The sequence below is a fragment of the Sus scrofa genome, chromosome 16 (assembly GCF_054392235.1).
Source record: "Sus scrofa isolate SSC_HxYL_T2T_F1_AM1 chromosome 16, Sscrofa_HxYL_maternal_Yorkshire_Landrace_v2.0, whole genome shotgun sequence".
NCBI classification, from domain to species: Eukaryota; Metazoa; Chordata; class Mammalia; order Artiodactyla; family Suidae; genus Sus; species Sus scrofa.
In genome coordinates, this window is record NC_139398.1 from 53,646,333 (window position 1) to 53,665,445 (window position 19,113).

The 19,113-nt window shown below is 37.7% G+C and overlaps 2 protein-coding genes across 7 annotated transcripts in view; one reads left to right on the forward strand and one right to left on the reverse strand.

Moving 5' to 3' along the window:
- Window positions 1-19,113, forward strand: part of IPO11 (importin 11) — an 820,387-nt gene that overhangs the window by 580,911 nt on the left and 220,363 nt on the right. For 2 of the 6 annotated variants that reach the window (XR_014831433.1, XR_014831434.1), the window contains exon 32: window positions 11,087-11,437. The exons of 2 other annotated variants lie outside the window; for them this stretch is intronic. The gene's annotated coding sequence lies outside the window, so the exon portion shown is untranslated. Of the gene's footprint in view, window positions 1-5,865; window positions 5,980-11,086; window positions 12,573-19,113 lie in introns of those variants that run through there. 2 more of the 6 variants (XR_014831436.1, XR_014831431.1) reach the window with 2 other exon arrangements.
- Window positions 1-19,113, reverse strand: part of LOC110257266 (uncharacterized) — an 826,705-nt gene that overhangs the window by 48,860 nt on the left and 758,732 nt on the right. The gene's annotated exons all lie outside the window — the stretch shown is intronic.

Below are 19,113 nucleotides of genomic sequence, written 5' to 3' on the forward strand. Positions count from 1 at the left end.
ACAACCCACTGAGCAAGGCCAGGGATAGTATCCTCACAGTTACTAGTGAGATTCATTTCCACTGCACCACAATGGGAACTCCTGAATTTCTACTTTGAAGCAGATATTAAGATGGAAAAAGTGGAGTTCCCATTGTGGTGCAGTGGGAATGAATCCAACTAGGAACCATGAGGTTGCAGATTTGATCCCTGGCCTCACACAGTGGGTTAAGGATCCGGCGTTGCCATGAACTATGGAGTAGGTCGCAGACACAGCTCGGATCTGGCGTTGCTGTGGCTCTGGCATAGGCCCATGGCTACAGGTCCAATTAGACCCCTAGCCTGGGAACCTCCGTATGCCACTGGTGCAGCCCTAAAAGGACAAAAGACAAAAAAAAAAAAAAAAAAAAAAAAAAAAAAGATGGAAAAAGTGTCTTAATCCTTTTTGGCTGCTGTAACCAAATACTACAGACCAAATAGTTTTTTTGTTTGTTTGTTTGTTTTTATTTTTAGGGCCACACCCAAGGCATGTTGAAGTTCCCAGGCTAGGGGTGGAATCGGAGCTATAGCTGCTGGCCTAGCTACAGCCACAGCAATGCAGGATCCAAGCCTTGTCTATGACCTGCACCACAGCTCATGGCAATGCCAGATCCCACACTCACTGAGGGAGGCCAGGGATTGAACCTGCGTCCTTATGGATACTAGTCTGTTTTGTTTCTGCTGTGTCACAACGGGAACTCCCAGACTGGGTAGCTTTTAAACAACATAAATTTATTTCTTCCAGTTCTGGAGGGTGGAAATCCAAGGTCAGGGTGCTAGCAATGGTCAAATGAAGGTACTCTTCTGGGTGGTAGACTTCTCATTGTCATCTCACATGGCAGAAAAAGGCAAGGGATCCTCTATCACCTCTTTTATAAGGACACTAATCCCATTCATGAGGGCCCTGCCCTCATATGTAAACACCTCCCTAAGTCTCCAACTTCTACCATCACTTTTGGGGTTAGGATTTCAACGTATGAATATTGGGGGGAGGGCACACATTCAGACCACTGCATTGAAGAAGGCTATATTATTGGCCATGACCTGACTTAGCAGAGGCTGCAATTTCCTTCTTGGGGGCTTGGCTCCAAGATGTAGCTCCGGGTGTGGAGTCTGCCTCTTCAGCCTTAGTAATATTCTGTGGGATCTCTCTGTGTCTTAATAAATAACTTTCCATTTAAACCAGCAACATAGGGTTGGTTTATTACAACAAATCACCATGGCCAGGGCAACAACAGAATCAATATTGCTTTTATTCGTATTAGAAGAGGGAAAAACTATAGACATTAATGTGCCTTGTAAAAGACAATGCTTCAAAAAATCTGAAAGTGAGGGCTATCAATGGTTACAATATTTCTTAACAACCCATGGACATATCCTTATTCAAATACTGTTCTATGGAAACTAAAATGCTTATGAGGAAAATATTTTAGATAATGTGAAGACTTGCCCTATCTTCTGGATATCACATTTAAGATTTTGCTTTTGCATTGATATGCTGCATATGATTCATCAAATTTGTTTCACTGAAGCATGGGATCATGGGATGAAAAGTCAGAAGACTTGTTTCAGTTCTGGCATTGCCATTTATTAACTGTGTGGTCTTAGGCAAGTTAATTAACTACTTTGAGACTCAATTTCTTCATTATAAAAACGAATAATTATAACTAATATTTTCTATCTGTATAAGTGTTCTGGGAAGATCAAATAAAAATATTTTACGGGCAATGAAAGGCTAAAATAAAATAGTAATTATTTATAGTTATGGCCTTTTGAATAATCTCTGTGAATAGAAAATTGTGGAAAATAAATGACTAAAAACCCAGACTATTTAGGAGAAAAAAGGACAGATATTTTTAGGAAGGCATGGGGAACACATGTATATTTTTGCATGCAAAAGTCTTTTTTCTCAAATTATGTAAGGGCTTTGATCAGAATATAGCAGTTCTGATTTGATCTGCAGAGTCAAATACATTTCATCTACAGTTATGGAAATTCTGGCCAATTTTCTGAATGTTTTGTTATCCATGAAAACTTCTTATTCCCCAAATATTAGTTGTTTGATCAAATCTGATGTTGCCTAGAGGCTTCCAGGTCTGGAAAGATACTTCATATTTGCTAAGTCAGGTCTACCTTTTGAAGATGGAATACAGGGACCCTGGCATTCAAGGTGTCCAATAAAAAAGGCCAGGGTCATATCCATGGGAACTGCCCTTCTCCTTCTCTGCTCCCCCCACCTCCTCAAAGGGTAGAGCAGGTCTAATGGGTAAAAGAGCCTTGGATTCCTCTTGGGTGTATTTCACTCCGCCCATCCCAGCTGTCCTTCAGGATTGCATAATTTTCTTGAGTGTAGAATTCACAAGGAACACATTTTTGGTAATTTGCAAGGGTGCATATGGTAGGTCAAGTTTGCTATAATATTTTTTCAGTTGGGTCTTATCTTCATTTTTACAGTCATTATATGCATAGGATAAGCTGGTGATAATTATACGCACCAGAACTTAAGGGACCACTCCCCATGATGAAAGTATTTGTAATGGGAGGACAGGCTACACTTGTGATGGGGTGATCTCAGCAGAAAGCATCGCATATCAGGAGCACAGGTGGAGAGACAGCAGAAACCAATGGGCAACCTCCAATAATATCCTGATATCTTTAGCATAATAACTCATTTCACAGTACAGTGGTCCCTCCTTGACTGTGGTTTCACTTTCCATGGTTTCAGTTACCCACAGTCAACCACGCGTCCAAAAATCCTCAATGGAAAATTTCAGAAATGAAATAGTTATACATTATGAAAATTGGGTAGTAGCAGTACTTCTGAGTGGAGTGATGAAATCTGACACCATCTTGCTCCATCCTGCCTTAGTCATTTAGTAGCCCTCTGAGTTATCGGATCGACTGTATTGGTATCGCCATGCTTGTGTTCAAGTAATTTGACTTAAAAATGGCCCCAAAGGGCAAGAGTAGTGATGCTGGCAATGCAGACATTCTCTTGCTGTGCCTAATTTATGAATTAAACTTTATCATAGCTATGTATGCATAGGAAAAAAACATGGTATATCTAGAGTGTGGTACTATCTGTGGTTTCAGAAAACCCCTGGGGGTTTTGGAACATATTTTCCCCAAGGATAAGGGAGGACCACTGTATACTGACTGTATGTGGGCTCCCTGAGAGTACTGGACAAAGGACTGAGAATTCTGTACAGCCACAGCAGATGATCTACACACATGCTGGAGACAGAAAGAGCTTGGAGAGACAAAACTTGGAAATTTGGGACTTCCCTTGTTGCTCACAACATAACTACACAGCATTGCTTCTACAGTGGCTGTGGCTTGATTCGTGACTCAGGAACTTCCACATGCCACAGGTGCTGCCACTTAAAAAGAAAAAAGTTGGACATTTGGAGAAAGATTTGGACATGGAAATGGAATACAGACAAGTTTTATTAAGATTTCTGGGGGCCAAGGAGCTTGGAGGAAATGTGCATTCTGTTTATTAGAAACACCTCCCATAATTAGAACTTGAATCGTGTTTTAAGGCATACAAAGAGCTCTTATATACCGATCTCATTTCATCCTCCCAAACCATCTGTGAAGGAACTATTTTGTTCCCATATTTTTTTATGAGGGAACTAAGGCTAAACTTTCTCGTTTAACTTGCTTAAGTCATACAGCAAGAAAGTGGGGGAGATAGAGCGTGTGCCCTCAGCTGGAGCCCATCCTTTATTATCCAGCTGTCCTGCTGATTACATTGGGATAATGGTAATGACTGTACTTTTTGTTAATTTTTTTTTTTTTTTTTTTTTTTTTTTTTTTTTTTGCATTTCAAGGATTCTCACTTCGGGCTAAGAAATTGAGGCTTGAGATGTTTGTTTTGAATTCTGCCTTATAGGTCCAAAGCGAAAAGCTTAGATCCTTTGCTCCTTTTCAGTTTTCTTGACTGAAAAATGGTATTATTTGAAGTTGTCCATTATTTGTCAAATTACTTAGGTCAACGTATGGGAACAACTCTAAGTTTAAAATGACACTTGTAATCCCTTCTTATTTTTCTCCCAGCCTCTTTCACAGTTGGTTGCCCTGTTTGCTGCTGTAAAGAAATCAAACAGTTTCCAGAATTCTAGTTATTTTTTTAAAAATTTGATTCTTTACTATAATGGAAAAATACTATTTTCAGAACATAAGTTAAATTCATTCTTAGATTCCTAGAGTTGCAAAGAGCCAATTCCATTACAGACATAGCTACTCCTGTCAAGTGAGTGATGCTATAAAGAAAAATAAAATGCGGATAAATAATAAGAAAGATTAAACAGTTATAGAAAGGGAAGGATTTTGTTCCCTGAAGACAATGATATAAACTAAAAAAGAATCCTAATTGGCTGTCTCTGGAGGAAAATCACTCCCTTGTCATGGTGAGCTTATCAACAAAGGACATCTGTCTTTGAACATATGGATAAATCATCAAATTTTACCCAGGGAGGGGTAAATTTTTGAACCTTAACAAGATTTTAAGTCATACTGTACCTAAACTCAACAGTCACTTGTAAGAAAAGGTTTTAACAGTGTTGGAATTGGGGGGAAAAGGAGGACACAGGACTCTGGACACCTGAAGAGACAGGGTAATAGCATTCCTAGGGTGATAACAAGGATTGTGGGGAGAGCCTGGTTCCTGATCTTTCTGAAGACAGTCCAATAATACTCCTGCTCAGCTTCTTATCTATCAAAGACAGGCTTAATATCCTGCAAACAAATTAAGAGATAAAAATATATAACGTCTTATATTACTTGGGTTTCTGATTCAGACAGGGTGGCCAGACAGCTTGTTTTGCCTAGTTGATTAAAAGCACTGAGCTAACAAGGCCCCTGAAAATGATCACAGCGGGCTTCGGCTCCTGGAAGAACAGTGCCTGCCTATGCCAAATTGTGCAGTAGACAATGTTAATTTTGAGTTTTTCTCCCTCCCACCTGGCTCCTCTGTCTCCGTGCCCAGACCTTCCCACACTTTTCATTTCCCTAGTGCACACTCACATGCTCTGGCTCCCTGAGACTTCACACCCGTGCTCTCTCTGGATCGGTTCCTGGCTTTTTCCTTTCTGCCTAACGTCTATTCAGACTTACATGTCCTTGGTCATGACCCAAGACCCTGTTTTCTGTTAGATGAAAGTATTTGATGACCCATGTTTTCCCAAACCAAACTGCTAGTGTTCCTCCAGATATTAGTAGAAGCTAGTTGAGGGAGAGGGGGAACTAAAAAAAAAAAAAAAAAAAAAAAGACATTCCTTGGCAAAATAAGTTTGTATCATTCTGCATACTCCATATTCTCATTAGTATATTAAGGGCTTGGTGAAACCTTTTAGAAATAAATTTTTATGATGAATTCAATACGGAAGAAACTATTAGAATACAAACTCACGTGTAAAGTTTTATCCTTCCCAGAAATTATATCTACTCTAACATGAGTCTATAGAAAAAAAAAATCTTGACCTTGAAGAATGACTCCAATTTGGGGAGTTTCAGATACAACACTGGGTTTTGATGGGTGGTCTTTGGCACAAGGATTTTGGTGACATAATTCAAATTATTTTTTTACTACTTTTCTTTTTGCTCTACTAAAACAAGCCACAGTCTTAGCATAATTTGATTGCTTCTTCTCCATTCAGAAAAAAGTGAGGTAAAATTTGGGTAAGCTTAGGCCCCCTGGTTTAACAATTTCTACATCCGTTTTGTCCACATATTCTTTTGAGATGAAATGTTCTTCTTTTGCTATCAGTCCATGAATATTAGACCCCTCAACATGTAAAATATGGGTGAGACTGAATTCGTTTTTTTTTTTTTCCTTTTGTTATAGGCACCTTGGGTCAGGAGCAGAGCTCTCTGATAATGTGATCAGATGACTAAATTGGAATCCTCTTCTATTCAGTCCTATGCTAATGAAAGTGTTTCTGTTTACTTGGGAACTGAGGTATTTTGGAAAGTATATTTTAAAGTGCTTATATTAAGAAAATGCCTTCTGGAAAGCCTCAAAATGAGGTCATAGACCTGAAAGAAATGTGCACTGCCTTAGGAATTTAGGCTGTCGAAGGGGATCTGGAGAAAAATGCTGTCAGTTTAGTTTCCTTCCTCCCTCCCTCCCCTCTGTGGAGACCAGAGCACAAGCTCTCTCCTTGTGTCTCATTCTCCCTCTGGATGCCAGCTCTTGTCTCCCATCATATAGACATTTATTAGTTCTCTCGTCTAGTAACATTGTACATCAAACCTTTTCATCTTTGATTATGGTGGTTAAGTTGTTAACTTTGATGGGAAATCTCCTATTTCCACCAGTTCAATTTATCAAATAGTTGAAATGGGTATGATTGGAAACTTTTCTCGGCTTACATCTTCCCCTTCCCTTACTTTTTGTTATATATGAGTAGAGAGAGTAGAGATGAGAATCTTTTTACTAAGCCATTCTGTAAATCTAGGATAGCAGGCTGAAGTATAGGATTTGAGGTGTTCCAAATAAATCATTTGGACAGTTTTTTATCAAACATACTTATTCAATCATGCATTGCAAGATTCTCCTGTGCCCCATGGCAAATACTAGAGCAGAAACCTGTTTTTGAAATCCCAAGCTGCTTAAACATGCCACATATGTGTACCTTTTTAGCAAGCCTTACTAATGAAGAAATGCTGTGGATAATTTATCTTAAGTTTGTATATATTTTATTATTTCTATGACTTATATCCCTCTCAGAATCAATGCGATGGCTATTTCTTCTCAGAATACCAAGTGTCATGTTCATCATAGTCTGGAATTTCTAAAATGTCAAATCATTATTATAGTGTTTCCTATAGTCAAATTATTTTAATTAAGAAACTAAGTCTCAGCAGGTTAAGAACTGGATTAGTATCCAGGAGGATTCAGGTTTGATCTCTGGCCATGCTCAGTGGGGTAAGGATATGGCATTGACATGAGCTGTGGTATAGGTTGCAGATGCAGCTCAGATCTGGAGTTGCTGTAGCTGTGGCATAGGCCAGCAGCTATTTCTCCTATTTGACCCCTGGCCTGGGGACTTCCATATGCCCCAGGTGCAGCCTTAAAAAAAAAAAAAAAAAAAAAAAAAAAAAAAAAAAAAGAGAGAGAGAGAAAAGAAAAAGAAAAAAAGAAAAAAGAAACTAAATCTTATTTCTGAACAAAAGGTAGTTCTCATTCTCATCATATTCCTCAGAAGATAGAATTCTTGGTCTAAGCAGAGCAACTTTCATTCTGAATCTAGGCATAATTTCTTTGGAGGTATTGACTACAGCATTTCTTCCAGCCACTTGGCTGAACTTGACCAAAGATGGTGTCAACAGAGGGCTGGAAAGAGAAAGGGCATAATGCTACAATTAAAGGCAATCTATAAAATCTTCCAGAAGATAGCTGTATTATCTATTTCCCAGGCTTGGCAATTTTTCCCAGGCAGCAATGGTCACTGGTAAGATAAATTGAAGACTGATGATACACTTATCTGTTTATTTGGCAATGATTCTGTCATGGGGAAAGTCAGTAGATCTGCACTACCCCAAGAGAATCATGACCTCCTAGGCTTAGAAAAATCACTTTTTATTTATAATCCAGGACCATCCTGGTGTTCCAGCCTTTGTGGGCAAATTTGCCTCAATTTCTTTCCTTCTGTAACTTCCCTCAAGGCAGGCCTGGGCAATGTGTTTTCCTGCCCCTATTTATTGGTTAGTTCTTTTTGTACTGGCTTAATATAATATGAACACCATTGTTTGGGTGGCCCCTAGACTGGGGCAGCTGAAAGCACTGCTTGTGGAGTATAATCTTGGTGGGATATTCTGCTCTATTTAGATGAACTTCAAATCTGAACAGCAACTCTGTGGATAAAAGAACGTGAAGATAAAAGGACGTAAAGTGTCTTCTCTTGCTCTTTTTCCTGCCTGCATTTCCCAAAGTGTCCAGTGAATTAATCATCTCAACATATGCTAACTAACCTAATACTTCTTCCGTCATTGGATAGATTTCCTTCTGCAAAGTACCACTTACTAAATACTATTGACAAACAATAATTCTCAAGTGAAATACTTTTTAAGTTTTGATCCAAAGACCTCTATTATTCAGAGCTATTAACAGATATTCTACTGGAGAGTTTTATGAGATTAAACAGGTATGCGAAATCGTATATATCATATCCTGTTCTTAGAGAGTCACCATATAAAATATAACGTTAAAGACTATAGGGAGTCTTACCGTATAGAAACCTGTTTAATTTTGTTCAGTATTTTATTTACAAAATCTATAAGAGCACATGCCTATCTTATTTTTTTTGGCCTATATACCTAAGTTTATTATTATTATTATTTTTGCACATATAGTAGGTAGTTGGCAACTCACATTGCTTTGTGGAAGTTTATGTGTGGTCATCTTCTCTCCTCTATTTCTGCTCATCACTCACACTCATCGCCCATGAGACAGGTACTTGTCTGCCCTGGTTTGTATCAATAGAATCCTTTTATGAGTATGTTCATATTATAACCAGCATAAAAGTGTTTCTATAGAATTAAAGTCAGCATTGATGAATAAGAGAATTGGGAAATAGGATGTAAAAATAAAAGAAGAAAGTAAGTGTGGTTGAGGATGATTATGAATTAATTAGGTTTTTTCTTTTATACCTAAAATACTTGTGAGGGGGAAATGAAGAAATTGGCATTAACATATCAAGTTTGGGTAAGGGATTTTGCTGCCATTAATCATTAGAAAGCATGTAAGAGATGGCATAATTAGCCCCACTTTAAGAACAAATGTACTCAGTTTCAGAAAATTTGGTTACTTCTAGAATTTTACATACCAAATTATGGAAGGACATAATGTTCAAACTTTTCTCTGATTTCAACATCCTTGTTAATTCTTTTGGAGCTTAAAATAAGCCCCAACTCACACCCTTCTTGAAAGATATATATCAGGCAGCCACTTTATGCAGTACTAAGATTTCAAATTCAATGTTCTTATAATGATAGAAAATATATTTTAAAGCCGTAAACAGATAACATATTGTTTCAAACATACTTTGAGAAGGAAATTTGTATTTTTTTCTTTCCTTGTTCTTTTATTGTGTGATATGAAAGGACAAATGAAAAAGAATAAATTTATCTTCTTTTAAAAGAATCAATGCATCATCTAATTATATAATGTATATATTTGATTATCAAAACACTCTCACCTTTTAAAAAATAAAAATTGTAATAATTTTTCTTTATAAACTTTATTGCAGTATAGGTGACTTACAATGTGTGTTAGTTTCAGGTGTACAGCAAACTGAATTAGCCATACATATACATATGAACCTATTCTTTTTCTCAGAGTCTTTCCTCACATAGGCTATCGCAGAGTATTGAATAGATTTCCCCGAGCTATATAGTAGGTCCCTGTTACTGATTGATTTGTGTATATAATAGTCTATATATGCCAAATCCAACCTCCCAATCCATCCCTCTCCCCCAACATTTTCTTTTTTGGTAACCATAAGTTTGCTTTTGAAATCTTTGAGTGTGTTTCTGTTTTGTGAATAAGTTGTATCATTTTATTAGCTTTCATATGATATTTATCTTTCTCTTTCTGACTTACTTCACTTAGTATGACAATCTATAGGTCCATCCATGTTGCTGCAAATGGCATTATTTTGTTCTTTTTATGGCTGAATAGTATTCCATTGTAAATATGTACCATATCTTCTTTATTCACTTCTCTATTGATGGACATTTAGGTTGCTTCCATGTCTTGGCTATTGTAAATAGTGTTGTGATGAACATTGGGGTGCATATATCTTTTCAAATTATGATTTTCTCCAAATATATGCCCAAGAATAGGATTGCCAGGCCATATGGTAGTTCTATATTTAGTTTTTAAGGAACCTCCACACTGTTCTCCATAGTGGTTGCACCAGCTTACACTCCCACCAAGAGCATAAGAGGGTATCCTTTTCTCTACACTCTCTCCAGCACTTACGGTTGGTAGACATTTTTATGATGGCCATTCTGACTACTGTGAGGTGATATCTCATTGCAGTTTTTATTTTAATTTTTCTAATAATCAGTAATGTTGAGCACCTTTCCATGTGTTTTTTTTTTTTTTTTTTTTTTTTTTGCCATCTGTATGTCTGCTTTGGAGAAATATCTATTTAGATCTTCCGACTATTTTTTGATTGTTTTTTTTGTTTTGTTTTTTTGGTATAAAGATATATGAGATATTTGTATATTTTGGAGGTTAATCCCTTGTCAATCATTTTGTTTGCAATGATTTTCTCCCTTTCTGTGGGTTGTCTTTTTTTTTATGTTTTCCTTTGTTGGATCACATCCCTTATCTTTTCACTTAATCCCTATATTAATACCGGTGTGGCATGAAACAGATATAGAGGAATTATTATTCTATAATCTATGATCAGAGATAGTTTTGTAGTCATGTAGAATATCTCTACCTATTATACCTATTAGCTATATTATTTGTGTTGCTTAACCTTTCTATGCCTGTTTTCTTTTGTGCAAAATGATCATTATATTATTGATTTCATAGGGTTGACATAAAGATTGCATTCATTAGGGTTCTCCAAAGAACCAATAGGATGGGTTGGGATGTGTGCGTGTATGTGTGCATGTGTATATATTCACAGAGACTGGGAGATAGATAAAGACAGAGAGACAGAGAAAAACAGAGAGACTGAGAAATTTATTGTAAGGAACTGGCTTATGAAGTTATGGAGGCTGACAAGTCCCCAGATCTGCAGTCGGCAAGTTGGAGACCCAGGAAAATTGATACATAATGCCAGTCCAAAATTGGCAGGCTTGAGACGGAAGAAGAACCAATGTTTCGCTTTGAGTCTCAAGGCTAAAAAAGACTGATGTTCCAGGTCAAAGCAGTCAGGCAAGAGGGATTCCCTCTCACTCAGCCTTTTTGCTCAATTCGCATCTTTAATTGATTGGATGAGGTTTATTCACATTGGGGAGGGCAGTCTGCTTTACTCAGTCTACCAATCCAAATGCTAATCTTTTTTTTTTTTTTTTTTGTCTTTTTGTCTTTTTGCCTTTTCTAGGGCCGCTCCCTATGGAGATTCCCAGGCTAGGGGTCTAATTGGGGCTGCAGCCACCTGTCTACGCCAGAGCCACAGCAACGTGGGATCTAAGCTGCATCTGCGACCTACACCACAGCTCATGACAACGCTGGATCCTTAATCCACTGAGCAAGGCCAGGGATTGAACCTGCAACCTCATGGTTCCTCTTCAGATTTGTTAACCACTGCGCCAGGACGGGAACTCCTCAAATGCTAATCTTATGCAGAAACACCTTTATGGGTATACCCAGAATTATGTTTGGCCAAAAGTCTAGGTACCCTCTGTCCAAGCTGTTACATTAAATTCATCATCATTACCACCTCATAAGAAAATGTGAATAAAGTGCTTTGCACAATTCCCGAAACAGCCATAGAGAGAAGATGTTGTGTATATTATAATCATCACCACTGATGTCATTGGCATTATCTTAAAGACTACTGAGTTTCTGTTCTGAGAATCTTTTTTCCATGTCAAAAAAAAAAAAAAAATACTTGGCTAATGAGAGAAGAAAGCAAGCAGATAAGTACTCTTCTCTTTTGTCCGCTTGCCTAGAAAGTTCTGCAGCTCCTTTTACATAGCTTTCCAGAGGATTTCCAGTGAGCTATATTCCCCATTTCCCGTAGCAGTGACTAGCTTGAAAACCCATCTTTAGATGGACTTTCCTTCCTTCCCAATTCCCAGTCCCAACTCCTGTTCCTTGGGATCATTCACCAAAATAAACTCTCATGTGCAAGCACCAGTCTCAGGCTCTGTTACTTTTTGGAACCCAGCTAAGACAAATAGCAGAATGTCAGAAGGATTAATAAACAGTTTTTTCCCCTGTAATGTTCACAGCAATAAGGATGCAGAAAATTTTATAGTACAGCATGCTCAATGACTTCAGAGTATAAAGAAAATCATTTTCTGAGCGATATTCAGCCTAAGAATCACGCTTTTCTACTAACAAGAGTCGTTGTGATAGTCTTAAAAGTCCTGCAAGAGCTGAGCGAGAGGAAATTTTGTGGACATAAACCCAAGGTATTCACAGGCTGTTGCAACAGACCTATTTGTAAAAATGAAGAAGAGTTGCATTTACAGATTTTGTATGAACTTGTGGCTTCTTGAATTTATAAAAGCCCAGTCTTTGAAGTCTGATCTTTGAATAATTGTGGAGAGAGCCTGAAAATTTTAGTGTATGGATTAGCCCTGATCTAAGGCAGAGACCAGTCTGGCATGGACTGTTGTGGATTTGTATGGGGACGGCATCTGAATACAGAAGATAATCAGTAGGTGGCACACAGCTTGAATAACAATGGCAATAGAGAACCAGGAATCTTTAAAAAAGGCACTAAAGACGAAGACTTTTACTTAGGCTCCCATGAGGAGATACTGGCTGTAGAGGACACCACATTCACCATTACTTTTTGTTATGTGTGTACTGAAGTTTAAATTTAATTATTTAATAAAATACATACAATTCATCCCAAAGTATTGCTTTATTTTTTTTCTCAATTGCTCCTCCTTCTTTTCGTTTTTCTTTTCTTTTTTCTTTATTAAAGATGAAAGTTAAAAGTAGCTTTACAAATTTTATGGTGAAGTAGCTGAACTGATGAGCCTCAAGTGGCAGTAGAGATCATGATAGGGGTGTCTAGGAAAGGTAAGTGGTCCCTTTCTATAGAAAGCCTGACCACATCTTATTCCTGTTACGATGAGCATATGGTACATAGCAGAGAAGGAGAAAAGGACACTACGCAGAACTGTACCAGTTTTTTGAGCTGTTCTGGAGGATAAGTAAATGGAGTACTTTTTTTTTTCCTTAGGAGGAAGTGGTCTATTTCATAGTTAAAAAGCAGCTGAGGGGAGAGTTAGGTTGAGAGCAGGAGAATAAAAATAGAGTTCATTTTTTAAGTGGCTGGAAGCTATCATTTTTCTATTCAAATTCAGGTTTCTGAAACTGCTTACTGGTATCTGAGGGTGAAATAAAAGAATAAGGGAAAATAGCGAAGGATGAAGAATGGGAAAAGAGATTTTTTTTTTTTCTTTTTCTTTTTTTTTTTTTTTTTTTTGTCTGTTTAGGGCCGCACCCATGGCACATGGAGGTTCCCAGGTTAGGGGAAGCCACAGCCACAGCAACGTGGGATCCGAGCCACATCTGCGACCTACGCCACAGCTCTTGGCAACACCGGATCCCCAACCCACTGAGCAAGGCCAGGGATCAAACCCGCAACTCATGGTTACTAGTCAGGTTTGTTAACCACTGAGCCACGATGGGAACTCCGGAAAAAGGGGTTTTTAAAGAAAAAGTTAAATTGGAGAAAAATGGAAATTTATTTAATGATAATAGTAATACTATTTTATCTTTTTTATAATCTTCTGATGTCTCCCTCTCCTCTCACTTCATGAGTTCCTTATTTCTTGTTAAATATCTTCTTTTTCATCCCTTTAAGACTAGGACTGAATTAGGGTGTTCTGAATTACAAGAGAAAACACTCAGCCGCTTTCTACAATAGTATTGAATACAACAGGATGGGATCTTCCATATGACTTTAAAACCGTTTCTTTTCTTTCAAAATCCTTTGAAATTATTTGATTGCATGCATAATATATACTGATGTAAAAATATAAATAAGAAAAAATATTATCTGTGATGGTGCTAATGATAACGTTTTTCAAAATTTATTATTTATCCCTCTAGGCTGGAAGGTGGTATATGGGGGTAAGGGTGCAAAAGGTGGTTCACAATCTCAAATTCTATGAAATAATTTAAAAAATGCAACTTCCTAGGTCCTCCCCAAATCTCATTGAATTAGGATTCTTTAACTGGGGTCCTGAGGATATGCATCTTTAGTAAGCGAAGCAGGAATGATGTACACCAAAGGTTTTTTTTTTTGTTTTGCCTTTTTTTTTCCTCTTTAGAGTTGGACCTGGGGCATATGGGGGTTCCCAGGCTAGGAGTCAAATCATAGCTGTAGTTGCCAGCTTATGCCACAGCCACAGCAATGCTGGATCCAAGGTGTGTCTGTGACCTACACCACAGTTCATGGCAATGCTGGATCCTTAACCCACTGAGTGAGGCTAGGGGTTGAACCCGTGTCTTCATGGATACTAGTTGGGTTTGTTACTGTGAGCCATGATGGGAACTCCATACACCAAAGTTTAATGATCACTACTTCCATTTTTTTTTTTTTTAATGGGAGGAGGGAACGATGAATCAATTTTAAAAGAAAACTGATGTTGGATGTCCTGACTATTTGTTCTGGTCATTTCTTCCTTGCAGTGCTTGAGGGGAAGAAAATGCTAGAGACCCCAAGAATGTTAGATATATTAAGTCATGACCCTTCCTTTGGCTAGATCTGTGCCTGATATGATGGATTACTTCTACATGCTGCGTGCTCCTACAATCTGTAGGACAAGCATTTCACCCAACTTTTTCAAGGTTTAAGTGGCTTTCTGCAAGCACAAACAGCTGACCAGGGCAGGACCATGATCAGAACTGAGGTCCCAGGTGCCTGTCTCTGGGCTCTGCCCACTCCTCTAGGCTGGGTGTCATGCTTTTGCTACTTAGGAAGTTGTTTTACTGATGAGAAAAGTGCTCTACTGATCCTAAATTTCCAGTGGAAGAAAAAATAGAGTAACATCGTGTATCTTGTCAAAGGAGAGAGTTAAATTCTTCTACTTTTTAAAAAAATTAAAAAATTTTTTTAATTTTATGGATGCATCTGTGACAAATGGAAGTTCCCGGGGCCAAGGATTGGATCTGAGCTACAGCTGCATCATTGCCAGATCCTTTAACCCACTGGGTCAGGCTGGGGATGGAACCCACACCTCTGCAGCAACCTGAGCTGCTACAGTTGGATTCTTAACCCACTGTGCCACGGTGGGAACTCCTTCCTTCACTTCTTTACAAAGAAGACATTTCTGCCCTTTTACTCTGAGTTTACTGTGGCAAAACAAACAAACAAACAAAAACCCAAAACAACAACGAAAACAAAAACCAAGAACCAGCTTTGGTTACACCTATGACATGCATTTTATAGAACAGTTTCAAAAGCATTGTGTTTTTTAAGCATATTTACACATAATTCATTTTTCCAGGGTATTCTGATCTAGGGACAAGTAAGTAGGTTTTGTTGTCATTGTTCTTATTATATTGATCATATTTCAAATACGGCACCCTTCCCATTCCTTTGAATAAGTGAGTGAGCTGAGAAAGCATCTCCCTGAAGTAAAATTTGTTAAGTGTTTGTGGAGTGAATGCTCTGTAGTAAATGTACCCTCATTACCGTTATACAAAACAAACCCTCTTTTGTTCTTGGTACTTCATCTATTTATTTCATACAGATATTATGTGAGTGTATGCTTTTTCATTGAAATTTATCACCACGACTGTGACTGACAATTGTTACTCACTGTTGGAAAATATGAAAAAACAAATAAACAAAAAAACCCAAAACCCAACAGCGAAGACATGAGAACTTGAAATTTCTTGCCCAAGATTTACAATTTTATATAAGAGATAGACTCTTGAGCAGTCTAAAATTTTTAACCCTTCCTTATTTCAAGAAAACATCTGGATAGAGATGATTTAGCAGTATAAGCAATGTCTGGTTAGATAATATAAGCACAAAGGTGGGATTCAAGAATATGAGAGGTTCTGGTCTCCCCTACCCCCGCCTCTAGGTAACATGAGGCAGGAAGATTTTGGATTATGTGAGACAAGTAATTGTATTTTTCTCTATTTAATAAGTGGAAAGTAAACCTGATACATGTAAACTTCCATAATAATATTTTTCACAAATTTAACAAATAATGAGGAATTAAAAGAATTTGTGGAAAGTCCATGCAGAAAGACTATTCATATATTCAGGGCCTGGATCATTCCTTACTGGGGTCCTCTTTCTTCTGGGATTCTGCAACTTTTTGTGAACTGGATTTTTTTCTTCTTCCCAATGGATTTATCTCTTCTTATGTTGCCTTTCATATAATGGAGAAATAAAATAACAAGCATGCAAGCATATGGAAAATAGGCTTACTCACCCAAAGTTATTCAGAAGTAGAAGAAAAGAACAGTTTTAGAAGAGTGGGTAATTTTTTCGTTTGTTTGTTTGGATATAGTTCCCTAAAGAATAGTGATATTTAAAAAATTTCTGTATTGTATTAGGCAGCTATTACCACAATAATGCAGTGTAATTATCAACCACGCAAATATCTCTGGCATACAATAATAAACATTTCTTTCTCCTTATGCATCTGCAGGTTGGCTAGGGCTCAGAAGATCTAGGCTAGGCTAAGCATGCCTGAGCTTCACTTGCTGTTCATTCTTCTGGAACTAGTGGGCTACTTAAGTCATGTTCTTCCCTTGCCAATAGCAGAGGCACCAGGCAGCAAGCTCTAAATGAGTATATTCTGAGCCTCTATTTGTCACATGTCCTTCCAAATTCCCATAGGCCAAAGAAAATCACATGGCTAAGGCCAACATCAGTGAGGGTGGGAATGTGTAATCCTTCCATAGACGTGGTGAGTGTGTGTGTGTGTCTATTTACTGAACAATAATGTGATCTTCTACACTTCTATTCTTTAAACCTCCTTTAATTTTAACTAAGTTATTCTCTGTAGAGCTATTGAAATTCGGGAACAGTTTCTCTAGGTGAAACTAAAAAGTATAAACTTCTTCAGTTCTCAGGACCATGGGCTACATTGGATGTTTAAGGAGTTCTGAAAGGCAAAGAGTAAGTTTTTTTTTTTTTTTCTTTTTTTCGGAATATGGAGTTCCCAGGCTAGGGATCAGATCCAAGCTACAGTTGCAACCTACACCATAGCTGCTGGCAATGCCAGATCCTTTAACCCACTGTGCTGGGCCAGGGATCAAACCTGCATCCTGGAGATGCAGAGACACTGCCAATCCCGTTGCCCCACAGCTGGAACTTTAAAAAGTAAGTTTTAATGTGGCAGTAATTTCAATAGTAATTATTGTGCAGAATACAACTCTTGGGATTCATCCCTATGAAAGAATATCAGAAGAAATCCCAAAATCTAGACTACTACTAGAGTTTACAGAGATCGTAAGATAATGGCTAAATCTTTGACTCGGTTCTCAAATCTCCCTGGGGAGTGCAATACATGCTCATGAGTTCAAAAGCTCTTGATCAATACTCAACTGAAATACCCCTGTTCTAAATACAATTAGGGGTGAATTATCACCAAATATGGGTTGGGTTTTAGAGGAAAGTACCCTGAAAGTACTTGATGTGGACTCAGATACTGGTCTTATCATTGATTAGCAAGTTGCCTCATTTTCTGAGGTTCAATTTCCTAAGCTATGAAATATAGCCCTAATGCCTACCTAAAAGAATGTAATAAAAATAAGATGAAGGAAGAGCAGAGACTGTACTACCTTATTACGATTTCTTGCCTGAGTTCTGAAGCTGTCTGCTGGGGCTGAATCCTTTCTTTACTACGTACTAAATGGCTGACCTTGGAGTTGTCTCTTTGAACTAATTTCCTGGGGCTGCATCCTTTCTTTACCACCTACTAAATGGCTAACCTTATAGTTGTCTCCTTGAACTAGTTTCCTGGGGCTGCCATAACAAATGACCATACACTGGATGGCCTAAAACAACAGAAAATTATGCTCTCCTAGTTCTAGAGGCCAGAAATTTGAAATCAAGGTGTCAGTGGGTTAGATCCTTCCGAAGGTTATGAGGGAGAAAGTGTTCTCTTCTTCTCTCCCAGCTTCTCCACAGTTGCCAGCAATCCTTGGCTTCCTTGGATCCTCCATTTTCCAGTGGGGTTTTCCCCTGTGTCTCTTCCGTGTGTGTGTGTGTGTGTGTGTGTGTGTGTTTGTGCACATATGTCTTTTTCTCTTAGCAGGACACCAGTCATATTGGATTTAAGGCTCACAGTAATCCAGTATCACCTCATATTAACTAATTATATTTGTAAAAATCCTATTTCTTAATTTGGTCCCATACACAAACACTGGGGGTTAGGGCTTCAACATCTTTTTGAGGTGTAAATTTCCACCCACAACAGTCTATTCCCCTTTTTACCCAGCATTGGAAGACAATTCAGCCAGGTGTTATGCCACTTTATAACAAGGATCATCTTTCTTCTAGGGCCCAATAACATGTTCTTTATTTCCTTCTAAGACCTCACCACAAGCACATATTTCTATGATTCTCTAAAGCCAATTTTCTTATCTGTAGAATGAGGATGATAGTATCCACATTTGAGGATTGTTATGAGGACTAAATGTGATGATCCATAACGAATGCTTAGCCCAGGAAATAGCATTTGGCAAATGCTAAATTAGAAATGGCTTTTATTTATTAGCTTGAACCCTATGCATTTGCTATTCTTTTGATTGCACATGGTTGAATATCCGCAAATCCTCATGATATAAATGTGAAAGGTATGGATTTGCTATTCTTGTAGGTCAAAACAGTCAATTTTCCATAATTCCATGTGGTTTAACCTAATACTAAAATAAAATGTCAGTGTACCAAGATAAGGTAGTCTTGTGAAGCCATGGTATTTTCTTCTTGAAAAGTATCCCCAGGAAAACTGGTTTCAAATTAAAACTAGTTATTATTTGTTTCATTAATTGTTATATTAATTTTTTATATAATTGGATTGTTAGGTTTTTATATTAATGTTTTATTATATTATTTTTAAAAATAGGTGGCAACGTTTGCTTATTGGTAATTGAATATTTAGTGAAGGATTATGAAGCATACATCCAGTCTATTATGTAGTGGTTGGTAATATCTATTACCAACTCAGAGGCCTCTTAAACATGTATTTGAATTAGGATGAGAGTTGTCATCACCTCTCCCCACTTGGAGGTGGTAGTTACACACTCTGGTCTTTATCATTCTTTTAAAAAACTTGATTTCAAATAGAAAAACAACTAAACAAAACAATTTGCAGTACTGTCCCAGTGGCCAACTGGATTAATTATTTTATAGAGTCTCTCCCAGGATACAGGAGAACTGCCATTAGCATAAAAATCCCCAATGCTACTGGAATT